This window comes from Helianthus annuus, chromosome 6 (genome assembly GCF_002127325.2).
Source record: "Helianthus annuus cultivar XRQ/B chromosome 6, HanXRQr2.0-SUNRISE, whole genome shotgun sequence".
In the NCBI taxonomy this organism is placed as follows: Eukaryota; Viridiplantae; Streptophyta; class Magnoliopsida; order Asterales; family Asteraceae; genus Helianthus; species Helianthus annuus.
The window spans coordinates 112,040,025-112,049,183 of NC_035438.2; the positions used below are offsets into that span (position 1 = coordinate 112,040,025).

The window sequence follows — 9,159 nt, forward strand, 5'->3', positions numbered from 1 at the left end:
CATCCCATATCCAGTAGATTCCACATGCATTTCCTTTCTCTTAGCACCCTTCTTCGACACTTTCCCCATCCTCACCACCTCCTTGGTGAGACTATCTATGAGGGTTACTATCTGAGTAATCTAGGTAGGGTCAGGTGATGTGATCTTTCTTCGGATCTCAGGAGCTAAACCCTAACTGTAGCGTTCGATAAGTTTGAATTCGGGTGTTACTAATAAGATTTAACCCTTGAGAGATCATGGAGTCGTTGAGTGTAACCAATAACATTGGCTCCCATCATGATCTAGTTCTAGAATTCGGTTTCCAACCTTTGAATTTCACTCAGCGAGAAATACTCTTCTCGCATAAGATCCTAGAGTCCTTCTCATGATAATCTTTTTGCGGTATCACTCCTTAGAGTTTGTACCTGGAGATTCCACCAAGTAAATGTCGTATTCAGCAGGAGACTCTTCGTTTACCTAATTGTTTACTCCGGATTACGTTTACTAGCACGGCACTTCATTGTCTATATTTTACCAACGAAGTCTCACGACTTATAGTCTGGGAAAGCCTTAAAATTAAACCTTGTGTGATCGCATCTTCGGGTGTGGCATTGCCACTCGTTCCCAGTCTATTGGGATATGAACCGCTTGATCTACTGGTACCATCAGTACCATTACTAGTGTCGTCTTAATAACCTCATGTTGTGCATTTTGCGCAACCTCGGATTGTTCCATCAAAACTCTAATTCGACTTCATTTGTGAGTTGCTAATTAGCTAACCCCTTTTTGGGTATAGAATTTCCCTTTCAGCGCCATGTTCCTTTTTAATGTTCCGTATTAAGAGAACCTTGACATATATTTGGATTTATATAGTCTATCATGCACCTAAGAACTAAGAGTGCAGTCGGTTATATAAAAAAAACCCTCAAGATCGCATTGTTCATGCAAGTCTGAAATAATGTTGACGTGAATAGCCCCAATCCCAAATGCATAGTACCTCTTACGTGTATCAGTCATATATCTAAGTGGAAAAGAAATAATTCGTCAACCGGTCGTCTCAAATCTTATAGCATACATTCCATACTTGTTGGATCTCGATCGTCTAGAGTAGGCAAATCCTTCATCGTCTTATCCCATGTGACGAATACGTTGATATCCCTTGAGATCCACAACCTCCAATGAGATTGCTATAATTTCCATAGATCTCAAATAAAATGCAAAGGGAGAGTTGTAGTATGAATCATGCCATACCATCCCTTGAGACAAGACCACTGTCAAAAGACGGAGTTTGTTAGAACTATTTCCAATAACTAAGACAGGGTAAGGTGCCATAGACGCCAAGGAACCAACCCATGTACAAGAATCCTAGAATGTTGAGGAAAATTACTCCCTGGGTGGGTAACAAGTTTCGTTTGTTTAGATAACTAGTCTCAACCGACTCGTGATACAGATCGAATGTTCGGTGCGAACAAATACGTGTGGTCTTCCAGTATCGTAAGGTGTATAGTAACTACCCCGGTTAATGTTCTACTAGATAGGAACTTGAACAATCTTAGGAATTTCGAATGGATAGTGATCATTAAATTGACCCGCAGAGCCTACCAGGACTCCCATGCACCACAAGTTGTTATTACGTGGGCCCCCGTAATAATAAATTGCCTTGCATGGTCACCATAGCGTTCTCTCGTTCAAAGCAGATGGTCAGTCAGAGAGGGGACACTAATGTCTACATACCTTCAACATAGAGTGGACCTTCGTGATGGTCTACGCGCGAACGCCCGTTATCATTACTCGCGGAATCATATGACGTTAGACGAAATAGAACTAGAGGGAATTCATAACAATAGCAACTAGAGGAGCACCTTCAAGATGAGTACTTCATCTTCCTTGTCTGGACGAGTGCGTCCTCGTAACTACCAATACTAGCAGATGAAGCAATAGTACCTCGGCAAAAATAATCCGTACAATACGTATGTGTATATATATATATATCAATAAGTAATCTCATTACTTATTATATATATGTATATATAAATATATTTATCGAATATATCCACCTTAGCTTGTGCGAATTGATCTAGCCTTATCAAGTCTATCCCACATAGACTAACCCCCAAGTAATTTCCCTGCATTGTTTATTTATTCACTTTTGAAATATGTTTTGGGTAGTGGATCTTGTGCTTTGTGTATGCAATGAAAACCATGCATTTTGTAAAACTGTTTCATGAAAGGATCCTAGTGATTGTAGACTAGACTCGAGAAGGAATCCTGGTTCACTACAATCGAAGCTCTGATACCAACCTGTCACACCCGTGTCAAAGGCGGAAGCGCGTAGTGTGACTTGATCGGTTTCCACAACATACGATGTAAGTAAACAAAATATATGATATAAAACATACACGTTGTTCATCCATTCCGTAATGTAAAGATACAAGTCATAAGTTGTTTTGTAGCAAAAGACGACATAAGTTTATAAGTTTTACAAACAAGACTTGTGCAAAATAAAGTTTTTGAAATAACGAGGTTTTGCATCCTATGTCCCGTTCGAAGACGGGATATATGGATCAAACCCTCCAAAATACGGATGACATCGTCTTCATAGTAAACTTGAAACTTCATAATTCGTTGCACTAAGATCCACTTAGTTACCTAAAATACAAGTAAGTTTGAAAACATCAACAAAAGTTGAGCGAATTCATGTGTTTTAAGTTCGTAAGCATCAAATAAATCTGTAAAGCATTTGAAAGTTTAAGTATCGAAATCCGGTATGTAAAGCGTAAATGAACATGTTGATCATTAATGTGTAGTTAGGACATTAATATGTGTGCCGACATAGGTAGCCACCAACCCATAAGCGATTTAGTACCGATCCACCCGGCGAGGGTAACAAAGGAAACTCCATGTTGTCACACATGGACTCGTGAGTGGGGCTCGCCCTGTACCCGACAGATCTACCCCCTTTGTTCCGTGGTCTTAAACAAGATTAATGGTGCTTTAAGTATCAGCCTATTCACACGTGATCTACTAATTCATTTTGTAGCTTAACCATACCATAGTAACATGTATTCCCCCCCCCCGAGAGTTATAAAACCGAAAACGTTTAAAAGAAAAGGGGGGATATGAACTCACGAATTTGCGTCCGTATGTATGCTAGCAAGTCGGGTATCCAATTTGCGCGTAATAACCTACAAGTGATCTAACCCATTAGACACTTGGGTTTATGCTAGTTTATGTACACGTTGCTCATCTTGAACATTATTGTATTTGTTATGTATTTGGAACCCTTGTATATATTAAATATGTTGGCATTTGTCTCGTATGTTTATTTAATGTATATATATATATATATATATATATACTTCTTGAGTTCATAATGTGTTAGAATGGGCATCGCCCTTTGTAAGTATCCGTGCTTCGCACGAGTATATGTGGGTCTAGCCCATATAAGTCCTTGTGTCGTACAAGTATAAGTGGACAGAGTCCAATAGCGTCTTTGTGCCGCGCACGACGCATGTTTGTTGTATGAAATATATATTCCTCAAAAATATATATTTTTATGTTTGGTGAACGCCGTTCACATGTATACGTATGATCGGTTTGTTTTAGGTATATATTTGTTTCACATATATATATATATGTATATGTATATGTATATGTATATGTATATGTATATGTGTATGTATATGTATATGTATATGTATATGTATATGTATATGTATTTGTATATGTATATGTATATGTATATGTATATGTATATGTATATGTATATGTATATGTATATGTATATGTATATGTATATGTATATGTATATGTATATGTATATGTATATGTATATGTATATGTATATGTATATGTATATGTATATGTATATGTATATGTATATGTATATGTATATGTATATGTATATGTATATGTATATGTATATCTTTTTAAGGTATTGTTGTTAAAAATATTTATTTTTAACATCGTATATATGTTAATGTACGTGTACGGTATCCCTTGTGAGTGTACGCTTCAACAAGTGTACCTGAGTACGTCGCTATGTATTTGGGTATTTTATATGTATACGTATACCGTATTTATACGTGTATGTGTACCGTATTTATACGTGTAGGTATACCATATTTATACATGTAGGTATACCATATTTATACGTGTGGTATACTGTATTGATACTTGTAGGTATACCGTATTTATACGTGTAGGTATACCGTACTTATTATTAGTGTTTATGTATAAATGGGCCTAGCCCAAATGAATTATGTATTAGTGGGTGTAGCCCATTTAATGTGTTAAAGTTATAAAATGGTTTTTAGCCCATTTTACATGTTAATGGGCTTAGCCCAACTTATTAAATAAATGGGTTTTTACTAGCCCATTATCACGCCAAGTATTCTTGTATGTTTTTTTTACAAGTGTATCTTATACGTATTCGTATATGTATATACTTGTATATGTGCACACTTGGTGATTTTCGTTTTACACTTTCGGAAATTTTTGTTGTCGAAATATATATATATATATATATAGGGTAAGGTTCATGCGAGAACCACCCTTATTGCGAGAACCGCGAGAACCAATGTGAACACAAAATAAAATCTAAAAAAATCAAAAAAGCACTCAAAAATTTTTTTTTTTTTAATATTTTTTAACAAAAAATCGCTATATTTCGTTCCATAAAAAAAAAAAAAAAAAAAAACTTTTTTTTTCGAGTAACAGTTATCCATGCACATGTGCATATGTATCATTACTTCAACAAATTCGGTAATACATTATCAGGAATAGACAATTGCACTTTAATTTACAATACCATTAGTAATACACTACTTTTTACATTACCAATATTCAAAATGCACATGTGCATAATTAGGTATAACCATGATATAACGTGTTTTGGTACAAAAAGTTTGTGATTTTGAATGGAGAAGTAGACCCATATACATGTTTTTTGGTTAGTTATATCTAGTGGTTGATGGTTTGGTTATAGTTGTCAATTTTTTATGTAATATGTTGATTGGATGGTATAAATGGTGTTTACATACATGTAATAAAGTGAAAATATTGTTAATGGTATTGTATTATGGATGGTAGGAGGTAATGGTATTGTATTATGGATGGTAGGAGGTAATGGTAGTGTATTATGGATGGTATGATAGATGAAAGGGAAAGTGTATTCAAAGTGGTGTACCAAAACACCTTATTTCATGTTGATACATATAATGCACATGTGCATTTCTAATATTGGTAATGTAAAAAGTAGTGTATTACATATGGTAGTGTAAATGAAAGTGCAATTGTCTAATATATGTAATGAATTACGGAATTTGTCAAAGAAATGACAGCACATGTGCTTGTGTATTATGGATGGAATGATAGATGAAAGAGAAAGTATATGCACATGTGCATGGATAACTGTTCCTCGAAATTTTTTTTTTTTTTTTTGAAATTTTTTTTTATTTTTTTTATTAACAAAATATAGCGATTTTTTCAAAAAAAATAGTAAAAAAATAAAAAAAAAAATTTTTGGGTGTTTTTTAGATTTTTTTAGGAATTACTGTTTGTGTTCACACTGGTTCTCGCGGTTCTCGCAATAAGGGGTGGTTCCTAACGGATCTTTGTCCTATATATATATATATATATATATATATATATATATATTTCATGTCTAAAAATGTATTATTTTTAGAGTTCGTCGTAGCAGTCGTTACCATGTATTTTATCGTTGGGAATGCTCGCGTGTCGTCCGTGATAAGTATCCATCCCGTGTCGTGTGGATATGGTGACCGTTGCCGATGGCGACGCATTTATCCGCTATGACGTTTATTTGATATTTAGCGTCGGTTTTTTTGTTGGTTATATATATATATATATTATTTGGTCGATATATATATTATTTGTACGGTTCGCCCGAGGTCCGATTGTCCGTTATCCACGCTTCGTGTCAAAGTGTAATATAACTTGCATTCGTTTTCTCATGTATTTTACATTCTTACGTCGCCATGTTTTTGGAGTTTGTTATGTGTAGTGTATTTTGTATTTAGTTAGTGGAATCCTAACTCTAGTACATACACACAATAAAAAAGGTTGTAAAATATATACATATATTTTTTTTCTCCCTAAAAAATATATATATATTTAATAAATAACCTCTTTTTTTTAACTTATAAAGATATATAAGTTGTTTTATCAAAAACCTTCATAGTTTAGGACTTAAACCTTTTTGTTAAAACTTTCTTAATGACGATTAAGATCACTAATCACTTTAACCCCGTTAATCACCTCGTTAATTATACTTTAACGTGATTAGTTTTTTTTAGAAATTTCGCAATAATTTCCGCTAAACTATGGGGTTTTTCCACGTCTTAAAAACGTATTAGGTTCACGTTTAAGCCCATAATCACAATCAACTTCAAGTCAAGTTCCAAAGCACTACTTTTTCAAGCAATATTTTATATATAATTTTCCATATAACTTTTGAACTTTATATATTCTTAATCACATTTTTAACAAGAAAAAGAAAATGATAGCACTTATTAAATCTTTTAACAAGTTTACTTGAAAAATAAATTTAACATACTTTGGAGTCTTGATCCTTCACTTAAACCACCTTGATAACACATTTTTAACACTTTTATAGTGTAAAGCATGATGTTTAATTTTTTTTTTTTTTTGTAAAAGTTATTTTGGCCATAAATCATTTTCAAGTTTAATATAAAGTTCATGTATTATATGGATGATGATCTTGTTAAGATCTAAACATAAAAATGTTTAGATCCTCCTTACTAGCCTAATTTACACAAGATCATCTTTGTAAACACCCTACTTTAACATAATCAACTTAACCATAAGCATCATCTAACACAAATCAACATAATCTACACATAATATAGCACACTAGTAGGATTTTTATGTGAAAATTAGTGTCTTAATCTTCGATTAATATTTTGTTCAAGATGATTTAACATGTACACTAATAAACTCCATAACATAACAAGCTTAAAAAATAGTATTAGATGATCTTACCACTTTGCACAAGGTTTAGATGAAGATTAAGAGAAGATAAAAGCTCCAAAGTTTGCCCTAATGATTTTCCATGCATGCTAGTTCCATAACCAAATTTAAAATGACTAACTATGGTGTAATTTAAGGTGTTTAAATGGATGAAAAAGTGAGGATGATAGTGTTTGGAGGCTGCCGAATTCAAGAGAGAAAAAGAGATGTTTGGTGTGTTGAAAAGTTGTAAGAAATTAAAGGAAATGGTGGTGAAAGGTTATGTTATAATTAGCAAGTCTTTCATGGTCAAAATCATATCTTAACATACCATGCTTTTTGCATCATCATATCTTTAGGTGATTGGAAATGAGTATGGCCGATGGGAGGTACAAGGTATGGTTAGTTGATTTTTTTTTTCTAACATATAAAGCATGTGCAAAAATTGGATAATTTTGTAGATATTTTAGCCATTATGCTAATTAGTTTAATTAGTGTGATAATGATAGTTTAGGATTATAAATATAGTCTAACTAGTTTATTAGTTTAGTGGGTATAGGTTTTGGTTGGTAAAAAAAATGCCACTAGTTCGCTCGTCGGTTCGATATCGGGTGTTATATAAAAGGTGTTATATCATACAGGGAGCGATGGTTTTATTCTACCATCAATAGTATGGTGTTTATTTAAGGCGTTTATGACACCAAAATACCGCTAACTAGTTCCCTAGATGATTCGTTTAGGCGTTTAGATGGCGGAAAAATAGTTTGTTCGCCTAATGGCTCGGATGTGTACAAGTTGCGGCGTGACACCGGGAGCTTATGTTTCGGGTATTCCCTTGATGTCCTCAAGCTTATTTAAGGTGTAAAATATTATTTACAAGTTCTACGAACACTAAAATGATTTATTTTAGTGTTGCGGACAATTTATTTATTATTTTTTTTTTTGTTACCGTTAGGCACGGATCGGACACTTTATGTTTAAGTGCATTTTCCGGAATGTTTAAGTGTTTTAGTGATTAGGGTCCCTACTAAGGGATTTTTATTTGTATTTCATCTACCAAGTGCATTCATGCCCTTCGTCGCTCGTTCAGACAGTTTTCGAAACTTGCTGGCATGAATAGTGTGTTCAAGTGAATAGTGTTTTTAGCATTTTGCCAACATATTAGGACATAGTTTGTAGTTTTTCTCGTGACGCAGTGAATGTTTCAATATTGTTTAGCTTATTTAACCATGTCGTTTGATTTTTAGACTTTGTACGACCTAATCCTGCAATAATTAAATCGTAATGAACGTAATTAAACGTTAAATCAAGTGTTTAAGTTGTACAGAATTACCATTATTTTTGCCGGTTGTCACAATATGCTAGAAAATATCATGGTTGTCGGTTCGTTTGGTCGTACAGTCACGATATTCGGTTAATTACGACGAAACACGAACGGACGCGAAAAACGATCCAAATTACACGACGAATGGAATTTTAGCATGCCAATCACTAAAATAATATATTTTAATGATTACAAAAATTTTTCGATGTCCGGATATGTTCAGAACGTAAGATATGCGCGTAAGTGCAAACTTATGCACTTTTTGACGCTTTTAGTCCCTGATTGACCAATAAGTTTATTTTCGCATACCGAACCCCTCAAAGCCTATTTCTAAGCTATGTAAAGGATATTTAGGGTATGTTTAGCTTATGATCAAGTTCCGGAATGTTCGTTACTATAAAAATCGGCATACTTTCGCAGTTTGTCGAAAATAGTCCTTGTGAGCGAATAAACTTGTTTTTGCCATACCAAACCCTTTAAAACTTATTTCTAAGTTATGTAAAGGTTATTTAAGGTATGTTAAGAATTTGTTGATGTTCTGGAGTGTATATCGAGTTAAACTGATTACGTTTACGCATCGGTTTGTGTATAACTTTCTAGAAAGCGATATAGAGTTTGAAATCGAACAAAATCAAAACGTGCAAAATGTCAAACATAAATAGACAAATATTGGGATCAAATCACATTGTTTTATTGATAATTGAACTATTCAGAGTTTGTACAATGATTACAAGCACAGATGTCACATTACATACCAATTTGTTATATAAAAGATCTCTCAAATGTTTAAAGGTTTAATTGGAGCTCACTCAAAAACATATAAACTCGCTCAACTTTTGTTGATGTTTTCAAACTTACATGTATTT

The 9,159-nt window shown here is 33.6% G+C and overlaps 1 long non-coding RNA gene across 1 annotated transcript; it reads right to left on the reverse strand.

Moving 5' to 3' along the window:
• Positions 1-2,482: 2,482 nt before the first annotated feature.
• LOC110925578 lies at positions 2,483-7,197 on the reverse strand. Its single transcript, XR_002584577.2, has 3 exons — positions 7,003-7,197; positions 3,109-3,164; positions 2,483-2,628 (listed from the first exon to the last, which is right to left on the reverse strand). It is a non-coding gene; the product is annotated as an uncharacterized LOC110925578 (long non-coding RNA).
• Positions 7,198-9,159: the final 1,962 nt, after the last annotated feature.